We start from the raw sequence: 26,330 nt of genomic DNA, 5'->3' as shown, positions 1-26,330 counted from the left end.
ATGCCTGACCCTAACCATTCCCCCTGCACAGACACCCTTCCTGATGCCTGACCCTAACCATTCCCCCTGCACAGACACCCTTCCTGATGCCTGACCCTAACCATTCCCCCTGGACAGACACCATTCCTGACCCTAACCATTCCCCCTGCACAGACACCATTCCTGATGCCTGACCCTAACCATTCCCCGTGAACAGACACCCTTCCTGATGCCTGACCCTAACCATTCCCCTTGCACAGACACCCTTCCTAATGCCTGACCCTAACCATTCCCCCTGGACAGACACCATTCCTGATGCCTGACCCTAACCATTCCCCGTGCACAGACACCCTTCCTGATGCCTGACCCTAACCATTCCCCGTGCACAGACACCCTTCCTGATGCCTGACCCTAACCATCCCTCCTGCACAGACACCATTCCTGATGCCTGACCCTAACCCTTCCCCCTGCACAGACACCCTTCTTGATGCCTGACCCTAACCATTCCCCCTGCACAGACACCCTTCCTGATGCCTGACCCTAACCATTCCCCGTGCACAGACACCCTTCCTGAGGCCTGACCCTAACCACCCCTCCCCCAGCACAGACACCCTTCCTGATGCCTGACCCTAACCATTCCCCCTGCACAGACACCCTTCCTGATGCCTGACCCTAACCATTCCCCCTGCACAGACACCCTTCCTGATGCCTGACCCTAACCGCCTCCCACAAACACCCTTCCTGATGCCTGACCCTAACCCCCCTTGCACAGACATCCTTCCTGATGCCTGACCCTAACCATTCCCCCTGCACAGACACCCTTCCTGATGCCTGACCCTAACCCCTTGCACAGACACCCTTCCTGATGCCTGACCCTAACCATTCCCCCTGCACAGACACCCTTCCTGATGCCTGATCCTAACCACCCCCCTCCCCCAGCACATACACCCTTCTTGATGCCTAACCCTAACAACACACACAGACATCCTTCCTGATGCCTAACCCTAAACGCCTCCCCCAAAGACGCTTACTGATGCCTGACCCCAACCATCCCCCCTGCACAGACACCTAACCCTCTCTCACAAACTAACCCTTCCTGACACCTAACCCTAACCATCCCTCCTTCACAGACACCCTTTCAGGCACCTGATCTCAACCAACCCCCGTACAGACACCCTTCCTGATGCCTAATACCCCCCCCCCCCCCCCGCACAGACCCCTTCCTGATGCCAGACCAAACCCCCCCCCCACACACCCTTCCTGATGCCTGACCCTCACCACCCCCCTCCCCCGCACACAAACACCCTTCCTGATGCCTAACCCTAACCGTCCCCCCCGGACAGGCACCCTTCCTGATGCATAACCCTAACCGTCCCCACTGCAAAGACACCCTTACTGATGTCTAACTCTAACCGTCCCCCCTCCCCCGCACACAAACACCCTTCCTGATGCATAACCCTAACCGTCCCCACTGCAAAGACACCCTTACTGATGTCTAACTCTAACCGTCCCCCCTCCCCCGCACACAAACACCCTTCCTAATGCATAACCCTAACCGTCCCCACTGCAAAGACACCCTTACTGATGTCTAACACTAACCGCCCCCCCCACGCCTAACCTTAACCACCCCTCCTCCCCCACCAATCGCTGCACAAAGTCCCAAAAAAGATACGCTTTCAGGCGCCGCCATAGGCACCCATTGAAAAAACAGCATTTAAGTGTAAATTCCGTGTCCACAATTTATTGGGAGCCACAGGCACCCAGATTTCACCTCAATACCACTGTTTGAATGAGCACCAATGGCAGTACCCAAACCTCAGCTGCCAGCTTAAATTTCCTGGTGCCGAAATCTTCACCCAACCTTTGTTATACACACAGAAAGCAGCATGAAGGGGCTCAGTGAAGGTGGCAGTGAAGGTGTGTAAATGGCTGATGGAGTAACCCAGCTGGTAAAAAGACAGACGGCCAGCTTCATAATCCAGATATATTCCTAATGTTCTGCAGGGAGACTGAGGATTTAATGACGTTTTCTGTGAGTCATGGGAAGCAGAATGTTCACCCTCATATCTGCGGAAACTCCAAGATTTGTTATTATCTCCAACTCGGGATTCCTTTCCTTCTTTCTCTATACTAGGATAGCTTACCCCAACCTCCCAATCTCCATCACCACTGACCACCACTTCCCAGTAATGTCTCCCAGAGGAAAAGCTCCGAGTACTCATCACCTAATTGTATTCTGTAAACCTCTTCAGTGAATGTCGTCTGTAGTAACGTGTTTCAGAGTTTGTGGCAGTTCTGAAGCCATCAGACAAATCCACAAGGTTTGCTGTGGTTTCTACATCCAGTAACAGATTTGTTTTTTTTTTGGAAAAGAGAACTTCGTTTGTGATGATTTTATCTGATAAATTAGTCGTTTCATGGATTTTTCTAACGCAAGCAAAATCAGAAAATCATCCAGATCAGGAACAGAAGGTTCCTCCATATCTTGGTCACCCGTGTCGGATTCTGGCTCTTGCAGGACAGCTACTGGGTCAGTCATATCACACATCTTTTCAATGCGAGCTATCTTCCTGGACAGGTCCCCTCCTTGTGTCTCCAGATGCTGGATACAATCAGAGACAGACTGTGATATCTGCTCTTCTTGCCTGGTGATCTCATTCAGGACTTTCAACTCCTGGACTTCCAGCTGTCTTCTGAAGTCCTCAAACAGAGCTGTGACTCTCTTCTTCTCCTCAGCTGATTTTTCTTGGACTTTCCTCTTGTGGTCCTGTAAGCTCTGGATTCTCTCTTCATTTCTCCCTCTCTTTGGTGCCATCTTTTTTAGTTCATGTCTTAGGCCCTCCTTTTTCTTCTCAGAAGCCTCCTCTAGAAGATCCACCAGGTGTCCTTTGTGTGTTCCAACAAGACAGCAGGACACACACAGACAGGTGGAGTCCTCAGTGCAGTAATACTCCAGGATTTTTTTGTGGATGGAGCATTTCTTGCTGATGAAAGATGACGGCTCCACTAACACGTGGTCCACTGTCTCGTTATGAGCTGCCAGATGTTTATCACACATGGAGGTTTCACAATGTTGACAAGTCTTAACAGCTGGCACTGGGGCATCCACACAAAACGTACAACGAAACTCAGGTTTCTCTTGTTGCATGGCTGTGACATTGTCCACAATGTTGGACAGCTTCCTGTTTTTTCTTAGCGCAGGGCGTTTTGGATACTCCTTTCTGCATTCTGGACAGGAATACACTTTTCCTGATGACTTCTGTGTACCCAGCACAGTCACAATACAATCCCGGCAGAAGTTGTGTTTACAGGTCAGTGTCACCGGCTCTGTATACAGGCTCAGGCATATAGAGCAGCTCAGCTCTTCTCCGACAGAGGCGGACGCCATTGGAAGTCTGTTTGTAGGGGGCGAGAACTCTTTTATTTCAGCAAAAATTATCCCATTCAGGGGAGCGAATGGCAGTGGAAAGCTTTTTTTTTTTTTTTTCAACTAGCAAAGTTGTGACGGTTTAGATAGTGGAATCTGCAGTGAAAACAAGGGGGAGAAAGACAATGAAAATAGAGCAAAGTAACAAAGAAACACGGTGGAGTGGAGGAATGAGTGTAAAAGTGAGCAAAGTGGCAGCATAAAAAAGAGCAACTAAAACAAAGAGAAGTGCTACATCCATGTATGGTGGGGAGGGGTGGGGGTGGAGGGAGTGGGAGTGCAAGAGTTCCAAGTGTAGCCCGGTCTTTGTAGGGAGAGACAGGGGGATAAGTGTTAGAAGTAGCTGAGGGGAGGTTAGTATTAGGCTAAGATGGTGTAAAGTTAGTGTTAGAAGTAGGTGAGGGGAGGTTAGCATTAGGCATAGATAGGGTGAGGTTAGTGTTAGGAGTAGGTGAGGGGAGGTTAGTATTAGGCATAGATAGGGTGAGGTTAGTGTTAGGATTAGGGGAGGTCAGTATTAGCCATAGATAGGGTGAGCTTAGTGTTAGCAGTAGGTGAGGGGAGGTTAGCCTTAGACATAGATAGGGTGAGGTTAGTGTTAGTAGTAGATGAGGGGTGGTTAGTATTAGGCATAGATAGTGTAAGGTTAGTGTTAGGAGTAGGTGAGGGGAGGGGAGGTTAGTATTGGACATAGATAGGGTGAGGTTAGTATTTGGAGTAGGTGAGGGGAGGTTAGTATCAGGCCTGGTGCACACCAGAGGAGTTTTTCTGAGCATTTTGAGTTTTTAAATCTGCTGCTAATGTTATCCTATGTGTCTGTGCACACTGGAGCAATGAGGTTTTGTAAAAAAAAAAACCCATAGCATTACATTGGGAAGAGCTTTTGAAAGGTTTAAAAAGCTCTTCCCAATGTAATGCTATGGGGTTTTTTTACAAAACCTCATTGCTCCAGTGTGCACAGACACATAGGATAACATTAGCAGCAGATTTAAAAACTCAAAATGCTCAGAAAAACTCCTCTGGTGTGCACCAGGCCACAGGCATAGATAGGGTGAGGTTAGTGTTAGGAGTAGGAGAGGGGTGGTTAGTATTAGCCATAGATAGGGTGAGGTTAGTGTTAGGAGTAGGTGAGGGGAGGTTAGTATTAGGCATAGATAGGGTGAGGTTAGTGTTGGGAGTAGGTGAGGGGAGGTTAGTATTGGACATAGATAGGGTGAGGTTAGTATTAGGAGTAGGTGAGGGGAGGTTAGTATTAGGCATAATACTCTCCCATTTCATTCCGCAGCTATCCTCATCTCTCATGCCTGCACTAACAACGCTATTTAACCTGTCCCTCTCTACTGGCATCTTTCCGTCGCCACTCAAAAAGGCTGTTGTGACACCATTACTTAAAAAACCTTCTCTAGATCCTACCACACTTGCCAACTACCGCCCAGTGTCACTTCTCCCATTTGCATCCAAACTACTTAAACGCCATATACATGCAGAATTAAGCCATTATTTATCTGCTAACTCCCTACTTGATCAGTTCCAGTCTGGCTTTCGCTCTAACCACTCGACGGAAACAGCCCTTACCAAAGTGGCCAATGACCTTCTTACAGCCAAATCCAAAGGTCAATTTTCCATACTCATCCTTCTTGACCTGTCATCAGCATTAGATACTGTTGACCACACCTTACTCTTACAAATACTTTCAAATGTCGGAATAAAGGGCCTTGCTCTCACATGGTTATCTTCCTACCTCTCTGAAGGGGCCTTCACAGTTTCCTACTCAGATCAAATCTCTTCTCCTCATGCTTTGTCTGTCGTGGTTCCTCAAGGCTCTGTCCTTGGTCCTCTCCTCTTTTCCATCTACATGCACGGTCTTGGTGATTTAATCAACTCATTCGGGTTTCAATACCACCTCTATGCAGACGATACACAACTGTACCTCTCTGCCCCAGATCTTAACTCCCTCCTTAAGCGTGTTCCTGACTGCTTGTCTGCTATATCCTCCTTCATGTCCTCTTGCTTCCTAAAACTTAATATTAGTAAAACAGAACTAATAATTTTTCCACCGTCTCTGTCCACCTCCCTGCCTGAAGTAACAATAAATGTTAATAACACTCCCATAACTTCAGTTCCCAAAGCTCGGTGCTTGGGGGTAATATTCGACTCATCTCTCTCTTTTATTCCTCATGTTCACTCCATAACCAGCTCCTGCCATCTCCAACTCAAAAACATATCTCGCATCCGTCCTTTTCTCACTCAAGACACAACTAAAATGTTAATACATGCTCTCATAATTTCTCGTCTGGAGTACTGCAACATACTACTTTGTGGACTACCGTCTAACAAACTGGCCCCGCTCCAGTCGGTACTGAACTCAGCTGCTCGTCTCATTCATTTTTCTTCTCGATCTTCCTCTGTCGACCCTCTTTGTCAAGCTCTTCACTGGCTGCCAATTAACCAAAGGATCCAGTTCCAACTCCTAACCTACAAAGCTCTCCACAATATCTCTCCCCGGTACATATCCTCACTAATCTCCAGATACAAACCCAATCGCAATCTCAGATCGGCACATGACCTTCTGTTGTCCTCCTCTAGAATCACCTCCTCACATTCACGCTTACAAGATTTTGCACGCGCTTCACCCCTCCTCTGGAATGTCCTCCCACAATACATCCGTCACTCGCCAACCTTTGTTGCCTTTAAACGCTCTCTAAAAACACACTTGTTCCGACAAGCGTATGCGCTACCTTAGGCCACTTCCCTTTGTCCTAAGACCAAATTGCACTCTTACTAGGTATCCTAGAACACACTGCCTTTATATATTTTATCGTATACTACCCCTCCTCTTGTTTCCCCCCCTATTCCCTTTAGATTGTAAGCTCGCAAGGGCAGGGCTCTCTCACCCTTTTGTGTTTTGGTAACCATTATACATTTTATTCATCATGTTAATTTTATCACTGTCATTACCAATTCTATAATTTGCTTTTGTATCATTCTTTGTATTTTGTCACTAATTATGTATGTTGTATATTGGTGTACACCATTGTCTGTATTATTATGTACCCCATGTTTGTTTCCTACTTTGTACAGCGCCACAGAATATGTTGGCGCTTTATAAATCAATAATAATAATAATAATAATAATAATATTAGATAGGGTAAGGTTAGTGTTAGGAGTAGGTGAGGGGAGGTCAGTATTAGGCATAGATAGGGTGAGGTTAGTGTTAGGAGTAGGTGAGGGGAGGTTAGTATTAGCCATAGATAAGGTAAGGTTAGTGTTAGGAGTAGGTGAGGGGAGGTTAGTATTAGGCATAGATAGGGTGAGGTTAGTGTTAGGAGTAGGTGAGAGGAGGTTAGTATTAGCCATAGATAGGGTGAGGTTAGTGCTAGCAGTAGGTGGGGGGAGGTTAGTATTAGGCATAGATAGGGTGAGGTTAGTGTTAGGAGTAGGTGAGGGGAGGTTAGTATTAGGCATAGACAGGGTGAGGTTAGTATTAGGGATATATAGGGTGAGGTTAGTGTTAGGAGTAGGTGAGGGGAGGTTAGTATTAGCCATAGATAGGGTGAGGTTAGTGTTAGGAGTAGGTGAGGGGAGGTCAGTATTAGGCATAGATAGGGTAAGGTTAGTGTTAGGAGTAGGTGAGGGGAGGTTAGTAATAGGCATAGATAGGGTGAGGTAAGTGTTAGGAGTAGGTGGGGGGAGGTTAGTATTAGCCATAGATAAGGTAAGGTTAGTTATAGGAGTAGGTGAGTGGCGGTTAGTATTAGGCATAGACAGGGTGAGGTTAGTATTAGGGATAGATAGGGTGAGGTTAGTGTTAGGAGTAGGTGAGGGGAAGTTAGTATTAGCCATAGATAGGGTGAGGTTAGTGTTAGGAGTAGGTGAGGGGAGGTTAGTATTAGGCATAGATGGGGTGAGGTAAGTGTTAGGAGTAGGTGGGGGGAGGTTAGTATTAGGCATAGATAGTGTAAGGTTAGTGTTAGGAGTAGGTGAGTGGCGGTTAGTATTAGGCATAGATAGGGTGAGGTTAGTGTTAGGATTAGGTGAGAGGAGGTTAGTAATAGGCATAGATAGGGTGAGGTAAGTGTTAGGAATAGGTGGGGGGAGGTTAGTATTAGCCATAGATAAGGTAAGGTTAGTTATAGGAGTAGGTGAGTGGCGGTTAGTATTAGGCATAGATAGGGTGAGGTTAGTGTTAGGATTAGGTGAGTGGAGGTTAGTATTAGGCATAGATGGTGTAAGGTTAGTGTTAGGAGTAGGTGAGGGTTTGGTTAGTATTAGCCATAGATAGGGTGAGGTTAGTGTTAGAAGTAGGTGGGGGGAGGTTAGTATTAGGCATAGATAGGGTGAGGTTAGTATTAGGCATAGATGGGGGAGGTTAATATTAGGCATAGATAGGGTAAGGTTAGTGTTAGGAGTAGGTGAGGGGAGGTTAGTATTAGGCATAGATAGGGTGAGGTAAGTGTTAGGAGTAGGTGGGGGGAGGTTAGTATTAGCCATAGATAAGGTAAGGTTAGTTATAGGAGTAGGTGAGTGGCGGTTAGTATTAGGCATAGATAGGGTGAGGTTAGTGTTAGGATTAGGTGAGTGGAGGTTAGTATTAGGCATAGATAGGGTGAGGTTAGTGTTAGGATTAGGTGAGTGGAGGTTAGTATTAGGCATAGATAGGGTGAGGTTAGTGTTAGTATTAGGTGAGGGGAGGTTAGTATTAGCCATATATAGGGTGAGGTTAGTGTTAGAAGTAGGTGAGGGGAGGTTAGTATTAGGCATAGATAGGGTGAGGTTAGTGTTAGGAGTAGGTGATGGGAGGTTAGTATTAGGCATAGATAGGGTGAGGTAAGTGTTAGGTGAGGGGAGGTTAGTATTAGGCATAGATAGGGTGAGGTTAGTGTTAGGATTAGGTGAGGGGAGGTTAGTATTAGGCATAGATAGGGAGAGGCTAGTTATAGGAGTAGGTGGGGGGAGGTTAGTATTAGGCATAGATAGGGTGAGGTTAGTGTTAGGCATAGATGGGGGAGGTTCGTATTAGGCATAGATAGGGTGAGGTTAGTGTTAGGCATAGATGGGGGAGGTTATTATTAGGCATAGATAGGGTGAGGTTAGTGTTAGGAGTAGGTGAGAGGAGGTTAGTAGTAGGCATAGATAGGGTTAGGTTAGTGTTAGGATTAGGTGGGAGAGGTTATTATTAGGCATAGATAGGGTGAGGTTAGCGTTAGTAGTAGGTGAGGGGAGGGGAGGTTAGTATTAGGCATAGATAGGGTGAGGTTAGTGTTAGGTGTAGGTGAGGGGAGGTCAGTATTAGGCATAGATAGGGTGAGGTTAGTGTTAGGAGTAGGTGAGGGGAGATTAGTATTAGCCATAGATAGGGTGAGGTTAGTGTTAGCAGTAGGTGAGGGGAGGTTAGTATTAGGCATAGATAGGGTGAGGTTAGTGTTAGGAGTAGGTGAGGGGAGGTTAGTATTAGGCATAGATAGGGTGAGGTTAGTGTTAGGAGTAGGTGGGGGGGAGGTTAGTATTAGGCATAGATAGGGTGAGGTTAGTGTTAGCAGTAGGTGAGGGGAGGTTAGTATTAGGCATAGATAGGGTGAGGTTAGTGTTAGGAGTAGGTGAGGGGAGGTTAGTATTAGGCATAGATAGGGTGAGGTTAGTGTTAGGAGTAGGTGGGGGGGAGGTTAGTATTAGGCATAGATAGGGTGAGGTTAGTGTTAGGAGTAGGTGAGGGGAGGTTAGTATTAGCCATATAGTGTGAGGTTAGTGTTAGGAGTGGAAGTTAGTATTAGGCATAGATAGGGCAAGGTTAGTGTTAGGAGTAGATTAGGGAAGGTTAGTATTAGCCGTAGATAGTGTAAGGTTAGTTATAGGTGAGGGGAGGTTAGTATTAGCCACAGATAGGGTGAGGTTAGTGTTAGAAATAGGTGATGGGAGGTTAGTATTAGGCAAAGATGGTGTAAGGTTAGTGTTAGAAGTAGGTGAGGGGAGGTTAGTATTAGCCATAGATAGGGTAAGGTTAGTTATAGGAGTCGGTGAGTGGAGGTTAGTATTAGCCATAGATAGGGTGAGGTTAGTTTTAGGAGTAGGTGAGGGGAGGTTAGTATTAGGCATAGATAGGGTAAGGTTAGTGTTAGAAGTAGGTGAGGGGAGGTTAGTATTAGGCATAGATAGGGTGAGGTTAGTGTTAGGAGTAGGTGGGGGGGGAGGTTAGTATTAGGCATAGATAGGGTGAGGTTAGTGTTAGGAGTAGGTGGGGGGAGGTTAGTATTAGGCATAGATAGGGTGAGGTTAGTGTTAGGAGTAGGTGAAGGGAGGTTAGTATTAGTCAAAGATGGAGTAAGGTTAGTGTTAGGAGTAGGTTGTTAAAATTTAAGTAGGCCTCAGTTATTTGGCCTGAGTTTTAGGTAAAAGGCTTGTTCGCAGAGTATACCTTTAAAATAGAATTTCTCGTGATGCAGGCAGAAGCATCTCAGTGTCTGCTTGAAGCAGATGATACAGGCAGATACTGAGAACATGTTCCTGAAGAAAGGCCACAGGCCTACACTGCCCCAGACCTATGGACTACGAGAACAATCAACATAGGCCATATTTACAAAATATCACATTCTTGTAAGTGAAAAGTGGCATTGAATATTAATCGAGTAGGTGTGTATTATGACACCACGAGGGGTCTAAGCCAATAGTCGGGTCTGGGGGATGGCTAAGATAATGTCACATTTAACTCTTTACTAGTCAGTATTAAAGGGCCGGGTGGGCTGACGGAGCGCACTCTGATTCCTACTTTCATGCTCTCTATCTGCTGACTGGAACCCCTAATTATTTTCCTTTCTTTATGTAATCTGATATAATGTATGCTGTACATAGGTAGTCTAGAAGATGTAACATAGGATAGATATAAGAAGACCTGATTATCTTCAGCAGGAAGGTAATCACGCAGCTGTAACGCAAGGCAACAAATCTGCTTGGCTAAGATATGACGAACTGTATCTGTATATTTGTTTTCTGAATAAATAACTTGTACATTGAAGAAGCCTGAGAAAGTCTATCTCCTGCTTGGTGTGATGAGTCGTGTGTGCAACTCTCGCTGATGAGTTTGCTGGTGCCGGAGCAAAAGGATTTATAACATAGGTGAGGGGAGGTTAGTATTAGGCATAGATAGGGTGAGGTTAGTGTTAGGGGTAGGTGAGGGGAGGTTAGCATTAGCCATAGATAGGGTAAGGTTAGGGTTAGGAGTAGGTGAGTGGAGGTTAGTATTAGGCATAGATAGGGTGAGGTTAGTGTTAGGAGTAGGTGAGGGGAGGTTAGTATTAGCCATAGATAATGTAAGGTTAGTGTTAGGAGTAGGTGAGGGTAGTATTAGCCATAGATAATGTAAGGTTAGTGTTAGAAGTAGGTGGGGGGAGGTCAGTATTAGGCTCAACACACACCATACAATCTTGGTTGTTCAATCTTACCACTTTCATGTAGTGTAAGAGCTTATCCAATCAATCATTCAAGGTATTTTCAATCTGTTTGCCCTTATACTACATAGATTTGGTAAACCTGTACAACCAAGATTGTATGGTGTGTATTGAGCTTTAGGCATAGATAGGGTGAGGTTAGTGTTAGGAGTAGGTGAGGGGAGGTTAGTATTAGCCATAGATAGGGTGAGGTTAGTGTTAGAAGTAGGTGGGGGGAGGTTAGTATTAGGCATAGATGGTGTAAGGTTAGTGTTAGGAGTAGGTGAGGGTTTGGTTAGTATTAGCCATAGATAGGGTGAGGTTAGTGTTAGAAGTAGGTGGGGGGATGTTAGTATTAGGCATAGATAGGGTGATGTTAGTATTAGTCATAGATAGGGTGAGGTTAGTGTTAGGAGTAGGTGAGGGGAGGTTAGTATTAGGCATAGATAGGGTGAGGTTAGTGTTAGGCATAGATGGGGGAGGTTAATATTAGGCATAGATAGGGTAAGGTTAGTGTTAGGAGTAGGTGAGGGGAGGTTAGTATTAGGCATAGATATGGTAAGGTTAGTGTTAGGAGTAGGAGAGGGGTGGTTAGTATTAGTCATAGATAGGGTGAGGTTAGTGTTAGGAGTAGGTGGGGGGAGGTTAGTATTAGGCATAGATAGGGTGAGGTTAGTGTTAGGAGTAGGTTAGGGGAGGTCAGTATTAGGCAGAGATAGGGTGAGGTTGGTGTTAGGTGAGGTTAGTATTAGGGATAGATAGGGTAAGGTTAGTGTTAGGAGTAGGTGAGGGGAGGTTAGTATTAGGCATAGATAGGGTGAGGTTAGTGTTAGGAGTAGGTGGGGGGAGGTTAGTATTAGGCATAGATAGGGTGAGGTTAGTGTTAGGTGAGGTTAGTATTAGGGATATATAGGGTGAGGTTAGTGTTAGGAGTAGGTGGGGGGAGGTTAGTATTAGCCATAGATAATGTAAGGTTAGTGTTAGGAGTAGGTGAGGGGAGGTTAGTATTAGGCATAGATAGGGTAAGGTTAGTTATAGGAGTAGGTGAGGGGTGTTTAGTATTAGGAGCAGATAGGCAAGGGTTAGAATGAGATTTAGGTTACAGAGGTTGATAGTAAAACATCGGTATAATTACTAATACCCTTGGAAATTAGGGAGAGTAGAAATACCTACGGTATATAAATGACCGATATTCTGTTATTACCTTGCACCCATTCTTCCAGGCACCCATATTACACGTACGCCCTTTAGGAAGCGATACACAGCCCACTATGAATGTTTAGCTTTGACAGCACAGCCAGTGTGTTGGCTGTGTAACTATTGTTACCCATAAGGCAAGGAGCGCACTCGCCACTGTGATGTCACATACAATCGACGGAAAGGTCCACACACAGTCTTACTCTAGGAACGATGCAATTTTTATTGTTCCAATACACACACAAGACATCTGACCGCCACAGCCAATGATCGTTTCCTCCATCACGCTCATGTCGCTGGGAGCGTTCTGCGCAATACGAGATTTCTGAGTACTGCTCCCGGCATCGATAGCATGATCGAGGACAGTGAGGCCAGGGCTGCACAGGTGCAATGGCCATCGACTGGCCAGATGGGGGAAAACTAAACTTAGCCGCGGCAGGGGACCGGAGGATCTGTGCCTGAAACTGTGGGCACAGGACAGCTGGTAGAAACCCCAGGTAAGTGAAACTTTTTTTCCCCTTTCAGTTTAGGTTCCCTTTAAAGCGGATAGCCAGCATATAACCAGGGTTGTGGAGTCACCCATCACTTTATTCTACATTCTCTTCTTCAGTAATTTGCAAAGATCATGGCTGTTCTGTAATATTCTTCTTTTGAAAGTACTGATGAGAATGGATTTGGTCTAGATCTATAAACTTTCACTGTGTCCATTTGCATATGCAGCATCCAGAATATGTTCCACAGCGGTCATGTACAAAGTCTGGCCTGCAGGACAAACACAGCCTGCGTCTCCACTCTGCTTCCAGGGCTACAAAAAAATAAAATAAAATGCCACCACAGTCTGCATTCGCGAACATATTTTTCATAGTGTGAGACAGGGCCAGGGAGCATGGCAGATATGGAAACGGGGGGGGGGGGGGGCGTGGCCAATACAGGGCCAGGGAGCATGGCAGATATGGGATGGGGCGTGGCCAATACAGGGCCAGGGAGCATGGCAGATATGGGACCGGGGGCGTGGCCAATACAGGGCCAGGGAGCATGGCAGATATGGGATGGGGCGTGGCCAATACAGGGCCAGGGAGCATGGCAGATATGGGACCGGGGGCGTGGCCAATACAGGGCCGGGGAGCATGACAGATATGGGACCGGGGGGAGTGGCCAATACAGGGCCAGAGAGCATGGCAGATATGGGACCGGGGGCGTGGCCAATACAGGGCCAGGAAGCATGTCAGATATGGGATGAGGGGCGTGGCCAATACAGGGCCAGGGAGCATGGCAGATATGGGACCAGGGGGGCGTGGCCAATACAGGGCCAGGGAGCATGGCAGATATGGGACCAGGGGGGCGTGGCCAATACAGGGCCAGGAAGCATGTCAGATATGGGACGAGGGGCGTGGCCAATACAGGGCCAGGGAGCATGGCAGATATGGGACCAGGGGGGCCGTGGCCAATACAGGGCTGGGGAACGTGGCGCGTGGCCAATACAGGGCCGGGGAGCATGGCAGATATGGGACCGGGGGCGTGGCCAATACAGGGCCAGGGATCATGGCAGATATGGGACCGGGGGAGTGGCCAATACAGGGCCAGGAAGCATGTCAGATATGGGACGAGGGGCGTGGCCAATACAGGGCCAGGGAGCATGGCAGATATGGGACCAGGGGGGCCGTGGCCAATACAGGGCTGGGGAACGTGGCTGATATAGGGTTGGAAGCGTGACCGATACAGGGCAGAGGAACGTGGCAGAAGGAATTCTGGAAGAGGAAGAAGAACTGATGAGAGGGAGGAGGTGGCAGGAAACAGGGAGCAGAGGGAGAGAGAAGGACTGGAGGAGGGGTACAGATGTACAGGAGGAAGCGCAGGGGGAGAATAAAAAGCACAGGGAGACTGAAGAATGCACAAACAGAGCACATATAGAGAGGAGGAGGAGGGGGACAGGAGGAGACCAGGAGGGGAGCACACAGGTACAGGAGAGGAGCACAGGAGGGACAGGAGGCTGGAGGACGGGAGGGGGGACACTGGAGTTAGAGGGGGACAGAGGAAGCACAGGGGAAACTGGAGACACAAAGGGCGTCACACACACACGATACCTGCAGCAGCCGCGGGTTGGCTATGGCTACAAAATGAAAGCCCGTTTCCACTCCCGCGCTTCTTCTAGGGCTCTGCGTGGGGGCGGGGCGCCTGGTAAACTACGTCACGCTGCTCTGCGTCGTTGTCCTGGAAACCCTCCTGGAAACAGAGCACTAGCGGCGGAACACTGTGTGATATGTGATAATATCTATATCGCCATCTTGTGGACAAACCTCAAACTGCACTCACAAGTTGCTTTATTTAAAAAAAAAAAAAAAGTTTTGCATCCAATTGGTACCATTAAGCAAGAGAACACTGCTATTGCAGCATACAAAAACCATGCCTGTGTCCACAAAAAGAAAAAAAAATGATCTACTTACTTGCGGCTTCCTCCAGCCCCTTGAAGTCTCTGTGTCCCTCATCACAGCTCCACTGGCAGACACTCTTTTACAGTTTCCTCCGTAATGCCTGCAGAGTCGACCCAGTCAGTTCGGCATTGTCTGCGCATGTGCGAGTGTGCGTACATGCGCCGTTTGTGGCCACGCTGTCGTGGCCAGTACTACTGCACAGAGTGCTCCCGGCCACATCAGCTACAGAGGGGACCACAGAAGAGTGGCTGCCAGCAGAGCTGTGATGAGGGACACGGAGACCTAAAGTGACTGGAGGAAACCCCAGGTAAGTAGATCTGCATTTATTTATTTTTCTCTCATGTATCCTTTAACCACTTCAGGATTCTGCGTACGCTTAACTACGCCCCTGAATCCTGAAGTGGTTTCCATGGAGGCCGTTCCATGTCAGTTCACGGAGGGTGTCTCCGTGAACACCCTGCGAGCCGCCGATCGCAGCTCGCAGGGTAAATGTAAACACGCGGGGAAGATCTTCCCCGGTGTTTACATATATACGGCGCTGCACAGCAGCAGCGCCGTAGAGGAGATCGGCGATCCCCGGCCTCTGATTGGCCGGGGATCGCCGGCATCTGATAGGCTAAAGCCTATCCTATCCGGCGCAGGATGGCTTTCCGTCCTGCGCCGCACACAGGGGACGGGAGAGGGAGGAAAGGAGGCAGAGGGAGGACTAGTGCTGCGGAGGGGGGCCTTGAGGAGCCCCCTCCCCGCTAGGCACAGCAGCGCGGCGGCGATCAGACCCCCCCAGCAGGACATCCCCCTAGTGGGGAAAAAAGGGGGGAGGTCTGATCGCCCTGCCTGATTTCTGATCTGTGCTGCGGGCTGAAGAGCCCCCGCAGCACAGATCAGCCAAACCACCCGGTATCCGGAAGTGGTTAAAGAAAACCTGTATTGAGAAAAACGGCCCCTGGGGGGTACTCACCTGGGGAGGGGGAAGCCTCCGGATCCTATTGAGGCTTCCCCCGTCCTCCTGCGTCCCACGGCGGTCCCACTGTGCCCCTCCGAATATTGGCGAGGTAAATATTTACCTTCCCGGCTCCAGCGCAGGTGCAGTAGTGGTGCTGCGCTCCAAAGTAGGCGGAAATACCCGATCTCAGTTGGGTCCGCTCTACTGCGCAGGCGCAAGTCTTCAGCGCCTGCGCAGTAGAGCGGACCGGTCACCCGACTGAGATTGGGTATTTCCGCTTACTTCAGCGCACAGAGCCACAACAGCGCCCCTGCTGGAGCCTGGAAAGGTAAATATTACACAGCCTGACGGATATGTCCGGCCAGCTTTGAAGGGCTGCAGCGAGACCCCCGTGGGACACAGGATGATGGGGGAAGCCTCATTAGGATCCCGAGGCTTCCCCCTCCCGAGGTGAGTACCCCCCAGGGGCCGTTTTTCTCGTTACAGTGTCTCTTTAATGATGCATACCTCCCAACTTTCTGAGATGAGAAACAGGGACACTTAAGCCACGCCCCTCATCACACCCCTAGTTGCGCATACCATAAAGATTTCATAAGAAATGGCCCTTTCTATCCTGGTTAATTTTCCTTCATATTAACATTTTAAAATTAGTAATATATCAATTTAACTACCTGAAGACCGCCCCACGCCAACGGGCGTGGTCGCGGCGGCAGCCCCAGGACCGCCTAAAGCCATTTGGCGTCAAGTCCTAGGGCTCTAATTTGCATGAGCATGCAGGCGCATCTCATGCTCGGAGGGCGGAGCTCCGCCCCCTCTTCAGTCTGGCGATACTGTTAGACGGCGTGATCGCTGCCTATTTACTTGTACAGCGCTGCGATCGGCAGCAGCGCTGTACTGGGGACAGCCGTGTGACACATACACTGAGGAGTGATCGGCTGTCATAGGCTGAAGCCTATGACAGCTGATCACGCTGATTGGCTGGCGGTGGAAGGGAGGAAACAGGGAATAAATGTAAAAAAAAAGGCATTTTTATTAAAAAAAATATAAAGGTAAATATTGAAAAAAAAAATAAACACAGTGGGGTGGCGATCAGACCCCACCAACAGAGATCTCTGTTGGTGGGGGGGAATCACTCGTGTGCTGTGTTGTACGGCCCTGCAGTTTGGCCTTAAAGCTGCAGTGGCCAATTTATCAATAGTGAGCCTGGTCTTTAGGGGGGTTTAATACTGCAGTCCTCAAGTGGTTAAAGAATGGGAATAAAGTGTAGGGTCAATCAAACACATTTTTTATTAGAGAAATATATATACTGTATATTTACATAGAAAGAGGGACAAAGTCCTGAAAGAGGGACAAATGAGGAGGAAAGAGGGACAGAGGGACAGGGCTCCCAAAGAGGGACTGTCCCTCCAAAAGAGGGACAGTTGGGAGCTATGAAGATGGAGGGTTGAGGAGCTGTCAGGGTTAATGTAAATCTGTAGTTAAAACTAAAAATAAAAAATCAGATACTCACCTATGAAAAGGGAAGGTCCTATAGAGCAGGGGTCCCCAACCTTTTCCGGCCCGAAGACCGCTTTCTGAACAAATTTTTCTCCGGGGGTGGGGGGGGTGGGGGGGGGGGGAGGTGTCTCGGGGGCGGCGGTTGCGTGCGTGACCTAGTGGACAGTGTCGTGCGCAGCGGGTTACGGGAGGGGGGGGGGCTGGGGTGCGACGGCATAGCTAGCATAGTTACCCCAGTATAGGAAATTCCGTTGCCCCAGTATAGGGAGTTTAGTTGCCCCAGTATGGCTAGTATAGTGCCCCAGTATAGCTAGTATAGTGACCAGTATAGCTAATATATTGTCCAGTATGGGTAGGTAGTGCCCCAGTATGGCTAGTATAGTGCCCAGTATAGCTAGTATAGTGCCCAGCATGGCTAGTATAGTGCCCAGTATAGCTAGTATAGTGCCCAGCATGGCTAGTATAGTGCCCAGTATAGCTAGTATAGTGCCCCAGCATGGCTAGTATAGTGCCCAGCATGGCTAGTATAGTGCCCCAGTATGGCTAGTATAGTGCCCAGCATGGCTAGTATAGTGCCCCAGTATGGCTAGTATAGTGCCCAGCATGGCTAGTATAGTGCCCAGCGTGGCTAGTATAGTGCCCAGCATGGCTAGTATAGTGCCCCAGTATGGCTAGTATAGTGCCCAGCATGGCTAGTATAGTGCCCCAGTATGGCTAGTATGTTGCCCAGCATGGCTAGTATAGTGCCCAGCATGGCTAGTATAGTGCCCAGTATAGCTAATATAGTGCCCCAGTATGGCTAGTATAGTGCCCAGCATGGCTAGTATAGTGCCCAGCATGGCTAGTATAGTGCCCCAGTATGGCTAGTATAGTGCCCAGCATGGCTAGTATAGTGCCCCAGTATGGCTAGTATAGTGCCCAGCATGGCTAGTATAATGCCCAGCGTGGCTAGTATAGTGCCCAGCATGGCTAGTATAGTGCCCCAGTATGGCTAGTATAGTGCCCAGCATGGCTAGTATAGTGCCCAGTATAGCTAGTATAGTGCCCCAGCATGGCTAGTATAGTGCCCAGCATGGCTAGTATAGTGCCCCAGTATGGCTAGTATAGTGCCCCAGTATGGCTAGTATAGTGCCCAGTATGGCTAGTAAAGTGCCCAGTCTGCAACCCCCCTCCCCCCCCCCGCTCCTGTCCTGTTACCTTATGAGCGGCGGCCGCTTCCGGATTCCCCCCCAGGCGCCGCTCTCCTTCATCCAGCATCTCCGATAACATCAGCAAAGACGCGCTGCTGTAGGAAGGAAGGAGGCATCGCCGCTACCATGGAAACTGCTTCCCCGCCTCCTTCCCTCCTACAGCAGCGCGTCTTTGCTGATGTTATCGGAGATGCTGGAGGAAGTAGAGCGGCGCCTGGGGGGGAATCCGGAAGCGGCCGCCGCTCATAAGGTAACAGGACAGGAGCGGCGGCCGCGGGGGGGAGATGACAGACCCGCTGCGGCCCAGCTGGAAACTGCCAACGGACCGGCAGTGGGCCGCGGCCCGGTGGTTGGGAACCCCTGCTATAGAGCCTTCCCGTTCCTCACATGGTCCCCTCCTTTCAGCCTCGTCACCCCCGTCAGAGGTATTCCACCAATTGGTTGAATGCTGCTCAGTGAGGCTTCAGAAGGCTTTGGCCTCAATTCACTAAGATCATGCTGGAGGCAAGAGCAAACTTACCTCTACACAGTGAGAGAGTTATCTTATCTCTTCATTCCTTAAGTTACCTCCTCTGTAGTTAATTTACCTCCTCTGTAGTTATTTTCACATGCAGTTAATTAACAGCCTGTATTTAACTCTGGAGTTCTTTTAAGGATTGGAGAGTTAACTTAAAGACAGAAGAGTTAACTTTAGGTTTGCCTGAGGTAAAATGTTTCCTGAATACTACATGCCTTATCACCATGGTAACAACTCTAGAATTGTTATTAAAGACAGGAGATAAGCTTAGTGAATTGAGGCCAATGTCAGCTGAGTTCCATTCCTGAGCGCACTCACACACACACACACACGCACATGCGCAGTACAGAGACACCCGTCTTCCGGAGCACTCCAGTGGCCGCAAATCTGAACGGGGGTGACAGCGCTGGAACGCAGGGACCGTGAGAGGAACGGGGAGGCTTTATAGGAACCAGAGCCTTCCCTCTCCATAGGTAAGTATCTAATTTTATTTTCATTTCAGATTTGCTTTACAAAGAACCTGAGTCGAAGTTCAGGTTCAGAAACAAGCACTTACCTTCAAGTCCGATTAGAGTTTGCGGTCGTTGTTTTGCATTGAGACTGTGGAAGAATGCAGCCTGTTGGCATTTTGCATTTGCGGTCCAGCTAGCATGTTGTGCATTTGCGCTCTGTTTAAGAGTGTAAATTCCTCCTATCAGTAAAATAAAATGCATTTTCCATCAGATTTTACATTTTATTGTGTTGTGGTAAACACAGCGGTTTCCCCTACAGTGTGAACGGGCCCTGAGGTCTTCACTATGTGAGCATTTGCATCTATTACCTAAATTTCCCCTCCTTGCCGATAACTACAATGGGCCCCTATGGCGGTGTCCAAATTTTCCTGCTTCCACCTGAGATGGGGTGGGGGGAGTTCTGTTATACTTACCTGGGCTTCCTCCAGCCCCCCATAACCCTCCGTTTCCCCCCCAGGCTTCTCCATTGTGCAGCTGTGCCACTTCCAATCCTCACCAGCTGCCGCAGTTGCAGGATACAGTGCATTTGCATTCCCATCAGTGTGCTTCCTCCATCGCACTTTATCGGAAGGGCATGTGGGTGGGACCACACACACGCACAGTAGCCTACGGCGGGAAATCTCTCAGAGGACCTCGGCGGACTGGGGGGAAACCAGGGGGCCTGTAAGGCTACAGAAGCTGGAAGAAGCCCCAAGCAATAACAATTGAACTTGTTCTGCCCATCACAGGGCTACTTTCAGCTGAAGTAATGGAAAAGTAAAACATTAGCTACCTTAGTAATGGGAAGCCATTTGAATGGTCCAGAGGCTTCCCAAATGCTCATTGAGATCACCGATCTGGTGCAGGGATCCTCTTCATTGTCTGGCTGCGCTTCTGGGCGTGGTGGAGTGCATCTGGACTGGGCATGTGTAAGATCTTGGCATGCCCAGTAGAATGAAGGCGCTTGTGCGCAGGCATGTATAAGGTCTGGGCATGCCCAGTAGAATGAAGACGCTTGTGCACAGGCATGTGTAAGGTCTGGGCATGCCCAGTAGAATGAAGGCGTGTGTGCACAGGCATGTGTGAGTCAGGTCAGGGCATGCCCAGTAGAATGAAGGCCCTTGTGCACAGGCATGTGTGAGTAAGGTCTGGGCATGCTCAGTAGAGTGAAGGCGCTTGTGCACAGGCATGTGTCAGTAAGGTCTGGGCATGCCCAGTAGAATGAAGGCGCTTGTGCAAAGGGTGTTTTGTTCCACTGGACATGCACAGATATTACTCTTGCAGAGGGATCCTGTGCTGCAACCAGAGCCGGATCATCCACAAGGCAAACCAAGGCAGTTGCCTAGGGCCTGTAGAGATGGGGCCCGGTGGATGGTAGCCCCCACCAAATTGAACTAAAAAAGCCAGGTAATCATCAGCAGTGGTGGGCAAAAACTTGCCTGGGGCCCCATGTCATATTAATCCTTTTCTGGCTGCAGTGGTGGGCTGTAGGAGGATCTGGGAATCCTCTGGACTATCTAGCGTAGGGCTGGGCAAACTTTACATGGTCCGGGTTGCAGGCTGCAGACCACATTCCTAACATATTTGCCGCCCTCATTTGCGGATGGGGCTGGAGGAAGTCGCAGATATGTATAAAACGTTTTCTTTTTATCAGCTCTGAGAGTAAGGGACAGTAAGGAGTGACGTTTTTTATGTGTCAATTTGCATCTTTGAGAGGGTGAGTTGTGTGGCTGTACAGTGACAGGGCATGTAATGATGGGAGGAATGTGTAGTAGTGGGAGGAGCATGTAGTGATGGGAGGAGCATAAGGAATTAGGGTTTTGCTTCTGTAGGCCCCAAGGGTCACACTGTACCAATGAGGTCACACAGTCCTCACTCACATGGGGGTTGCACAGCCTATCTCTGGAGCGTACAAAAAGCTGAATTGGATAGATTTGTGTCCTTTTCTGCCCCCAATTACTATGTGACAACATAGTCGGGACATTGAATAGGAAGGGCGTGGCCTACTCTAATTAATTTTGCCGACACCAGTAACACATTCAATGGCTATACAGTGTACAGAAATAATGTTTCTCAAAATAAGTTTTAAAACACAAACAAATTATTCCCTAAACTGTTGCTCCAACTATCTTGTGAAAGGACGTTTGTAGTGTGTGCGGGGTGTGAGTAGAGCTCCACGTAAATAAAATAAGACAGAATCCAGAGGACGACTGGCATAGGCGGACTGGCCTGGGGGGCAGATGCCCCCCGGGCCGCCTCCTGCCTCTGTGTTTTGGGCCGCTTCGTGGATGCCTAAAGGGCTGACTTCTTTCCTCTCTCGCTTCCCTGCTGTGTCCCGTCAGTAGAGAGGCTGCAGCAGGCGCGTTGTTAGGGCAAGTGGTTCGTGGCACTTCCCCCGAACCTCTGCCAAGGTCCCCCGGATTATCAGGGAAGGGAGTGCCCATGACAGTGCCCCAAATGTTTCTGGCAAGGCAATTTTAAAAATCCGGATGTTGTGGCATCTGGGTGACTGCTCCTAGCTGCTCAGTCACTCGGCCAACGTGCAGGTTTCTAGCTGCCCCGCATTGCTTAGTCTGCCTGTCTGAGCCCATGTGTGCAGATGCCGGTGTAGTGAAAAATTTTGCTACCTATCATATTTTGCAACTTGCCATAGAGGACAGTGTATGACTGTGTAGGCGTGGCTCCTCTCTGTTAACACGCCTGTAATTTTTTGCAACCACATTGAGCTAGAAGGGGGATTCTTCCCTCCAGGGGGGGGTTATTAGTTGAGCAAGAGGGGGGATTGTTCCCTCGGGGGGTGGGGGGTTATTAGTTGAGGAAGAGGGGGGATTGTTCCCTCCAGGGGGGGTTATTAGTTGAGCAACAGGGGGGGATTGTTCCCTCCAGGGGGGGTTATTAGTTGAGCAAGAGGGGGGATTGATCCCGGGGGGGGGGGGGGGGTTATTAGTTGAGCAAGAGGGGGGATTGTTCCCTCCAGGGGGGGTTATTAGTTGAGCAAGAGGGGGGATTGTTCCCTCCAGGGGGGGTTATTAGTTGAGCAAGAGGGGAGGGTTCTGTGTGAGAATAGGGTTTGGTTGGGTTGCATTTTCTGATACAGATAGGTTAAAGTCAATGGCTAGGTTGCACTTTCTGATAGCTATTTTGCAACCGGTTGCAAAATCTGATAAAGTTGCAAAAAATTTCACCACACCGGACTGGTGTAGCCATGCATGGACTGGAGAGAGCCTGCAACAGCCAGCAGGCAGTAGAGATGGGAAGTTCGGATCTTTTCAATGATCCGGATGATTCGAATCGGATCATTGAAGAGATCCGGATCTTTGATCCGAATCTCGGATCATTTTACTAACGGAAGCATTCGGGGGGTGAAATGAACAGCAGGACAGGTCTGTGGACAGGAGAAGGGGAGGGAGTGGACACACAGAGAAGGGGAGAAGATGGACAGAGGGCAGGGAGTGGACAGAGATGGGAGGAGGGACGAGCAGAGAGCAGAAATGTTTGCACGTAATACCCACATGCTGCAATATGCTTTACATATATTTCACCTATATGCTCATCTGTGTACTTTGAAAGAAAAGGTCGCACAGTGAAAGAAAGCATTCCCAGAAGTGAAGTGCAGCTGTTTAGTGCCGAGTGCAGGAGGATTATATTGCCTTTCAATCACACTGTCTGCAAAGTTACTGAGCTGTGCTGAGCCAAAAGCTTCAAATGTGATCACTGTGCAGTACAACTACGGAACAGACAGCCTATAATGGGCAGCACATTGCAGCCAGTATGTGTGCTCTACACATATCTGGCAGTGGCACCCATGTCCCCTCTCTCTCATCTACCTGTCTCCCTGCAAGGCTGCCTCCCATCCAACAGAGCGATCCATCTCTGCTCTGCTTCCAAGACCCCGCTGCCCGCTGAGAGGGGGCGTGTCGCTCTTGGCCCCGCCCCTTTTGCGATCCGAATCACTCATTTTGATGATTCGGATGATCGACTCATAAAATAGATTCGGATATCCGAATCGTTCATGATCCGGACAACACTAGCAGGCAGACTCTCCCGGGCAGCACCACCAGCAGCTTCCCTTAGACAGCGTGCAGCTTCACCTCAGCTGCTTAGCCGCTGTCATGTGTCCGGCCAGGCGTGACGTCAGCCCTCTGAGCCCGGCCAGGCGTGACGTCAGCCCTCTGAGCCCAGCCAGGACTGAATGCAGCTGGGGAGGTGTCGCTGGCAGATCGAGACCCCCTCCCCCGAAAGAAAGTTTTGCTATGCAGGGCTCCAGACTGCAAAATGTGTGTCTCCTGCCTTGTAGTGTGTAAGTATATACTGTACACAATGCACTTTTTTTTGTATATACTCTTTGTACAGTGCATGTTTTTGTGGGCATATGTAATGTGTTTATATCTAGTATGTAAGTACAGTGTATGTGTTTGCATAGATTGTATGTATAGTGCGTGTGTGTGTGTGTGTGTGTGCGTGTGTATAGATTGCATGTACAGTATGTTTGTGTGCTGTGTGGGTATGTACAGTGTGTGTGTGTGTATAGATTGCATGTACAGTATGTCTGTGTGCTGTGTGGGTATGTACAGTGTGTGTGTGTGTATAGATTGCATGTACAGTATGTCTGTGTGCTGTGTGGGTATGTACAGTGTGTGTGTGTGTATAGATTGCATGTACAGTATGTCTGTGTGCTGTGTGGGTATGTACAGTGTGTGTGTGTGTGTGTATAGATTGCATGTATAGTATGTTTGTGTGCTGTGTGGGTATGTACAGTGTGTGTGTGTATAGATTGCATGTACCGTATGTTTGTGTGCTCTGTGGGTATGTACAGTTTGTGTATATGTTGTGAATGTGTGTGTATAGATTGTATGTATAGTGTGTTTGTGTACTGTACACAGTGTGTGTGTGTGTGTGTGTATATATATATATATATATATATATATATATATATATATATATATATATGTTTCATTTTTCTCCCCTCCCCAGCCAGCACCCAGTTATTTGATGTTCCCCTCCACCCACTGTAGCTAGTACCCAGTTTTTAACCCTCCTTCCCACCCACCACACCAGAGCCCAGCGTTTTACTCCCCCACCAGCACCAAGCGTTTACCGCTCCCACCAGCACCCAGCTAGTCGAATCGGATGGTCGATCAGCCGCCAAGTCGCCTGCTGTATGGCCACCTATAGTCTAATGTCCTAGCGTATTATTATTATTATGTATTTATATAGTACTGACATCTTCTGCAACACTGTACAGTGTACATAGTCATGTCACCGACTGTCCTCAGAGGAGCTCACAATCTAATCCTACCAATACCATAGTGATAGCCTAATGTCCTACCATATTATTATTATGTATTTATATAGCACTGACATCTCCTGCAGCACTTTACAGAGTACATAGTCATGTCACTGACTGTCCTCAGAGGAGCTCACAATCTAATCCTACCATAATCATAGTCTAATGTCCTACCATATTATTATTATGTATTTATATAGCACTGACATCTTCTGCAGCCCTTCACAGAGTACATAGTCATGTCACTGACTGTCCTCAGAGGAGCTCACAATCTAATCCTACCATAGTCATAGTCTAATGTCCTACCATATTATTATTATGTATTTATATAGCACTGACATCTTCTGCAGCCCTTCACAGAGTACATAGTCATGTCACTGACTGTCCTCAGAGGAGCTCACAATCTAATCCTACCAATACCATAGTGATAGCCTAATGTCCTACCATATTATTATTACGTATGTATAGATCACTGACATCTTCTGCAGCACATTACAGAATACATAGATATGTCATTGACTGTTTTCAGAGGAGCTCACAATCTAATCCCTACCATACTCCTCATTTTGTTTTCACTATAGACTTGATTTGGGGCAAACCAACTAACTAGTGGAATGGTGGCCACACACCACACAATTTTTTTTAAATATCTGTTCAATTCAAGAATAGGGGGAAATGGAGGGGAAGAAGAAAAAGTCGGCACTGCATAGGATTTACATCTGCTCTTGTGAAGGACCTGCAGGGCTGTAGTGAGTTAAACTCTTGTGGCACGTTCAGCGTGCTCTGACTGGGATAGGCAGAGTTCAGATAGATACAATGAGGATGCAAAGTCGGCACTGCTGCATGTTGTGCGTTTATTGCCAGATTTTGTTCTCATCACAATGCGTGCAAGATATAAATAAATCACATACCGTGCAAGGGGTGCAGGAGTAGCCTGACGGCCGTTTTGCGCTATCTAGGCCTCCGTAGAAGCGCCTAGATAGCGCGAAACGGCCGTCAGGCTACTCCTGCACCCTGCGCCCACCACCAGCTCACAGCTACAAGCCTCCCTTGCACGGTATGTGATTTATTTATATCTTGCACGCATTGTGATGAGAACAAAATCTGGCAATAAACGCACAACATGCAGCAGTGCCGACTTTGCATCCTCATTGTATCAATTCAAGAATAGCAATCAATTTATCTGACTGATTGTAACATTTCAAAAATCTGACCAATATAACACACACCTATGTTCAATTTTTCCCCAATCATGAATAACATAATTGAAAACTCAGAAAAAATTGATTGGAACTGTACATCAAGTAATTGACAATACATCACACACCATACAATTTTTCATAAAGTTGGTCTGAAATTCAAAAACAATGGGAAATTCAATCGGATTTAATGATCTAAAACAAAGAAAAGTTCTAATTTGGGGACAACTGATCGAAATTATCGAATTGTTGAAAAATTGGATCTTTTAATTGTATGGTGTGTGGCCACCTGAAGACCAACCCAGGCTTTTGATCACTGCTAATAGCAACTTATTTTTTACCTTAAGCCTGGGTTGCTGAGGGCAGGGGGGTTCTCTACGTAATTGCATGTAATGCTGCTTTACACTACCGTATATACGTCCGCTCACAAAGAAGATATGGCTTTGGGCTGGGACTGCCATAAAAGGGCCTCTAGGTTGTGTTTTCCCCCCAGGCCAAAAGGTCCCAGTCCTCCTGGAGAGTCTCGGAGAGTGAAGTCCAGCGAGGTAACGAGTGAATGATTATGTAGCCACAGTTCCATGCAATGCTGCAGCCGCCTCCAATGTACTTCGTGCTGAGCATCTGCCTAAACAGACATTTTCCCTCCCCGGGGTCATGTGACTTGTTAGTGTTACATTTTCCCTCCCCAGGGTCATGTGACTTGTTAGTGTTACATTTTCCCTCCCCTGGGTCATGTGACTCGTTAGTGT

The 26,330-nt window shown here is 48.2% G+C and overlaps 1 protein-coding gene and 1 pseudogene across 1 annotated transcript in view; both read right to left on the bottom strand.

Moving 5' to 3' along the window:
• Positions 1–26,330, bottom strand: part of LOC137524173 (E3 ubiquitin-protein ligase TRIM39-like) — a 123,444-nt gene that overhangs the window by 34,085 nt on the left and 63,029 nt on the right. The window lies entirely within an intron of this gene.
• Positions 1,631–14,166, bottom strand: LOC137524172 (E3 ubiquitin-protein ligase TRIM39-like; annotated as a pseudogene).

Source organism: Hyperolius riggenbachi, chromosome 7 (genome assembly GCF_040937935.1).
Source record: "Hyperolius riggenbachi isolate aHypRig1 chromosome 7, aHypRig1.pri, whole genome shotgun sequence".
Taxonomy (NCBI): domain Eukaryota; kingdom Metazoa; phylum Chordata; class Amphibia; order Anura; family Hyperoliidae; genus Hyperolius; species Hyperolius riggenbachi.
Note: the sequence above shows the minus strand (reverse complement) of the source record. Positions and strands in the feature narration are given on the sequence as shown.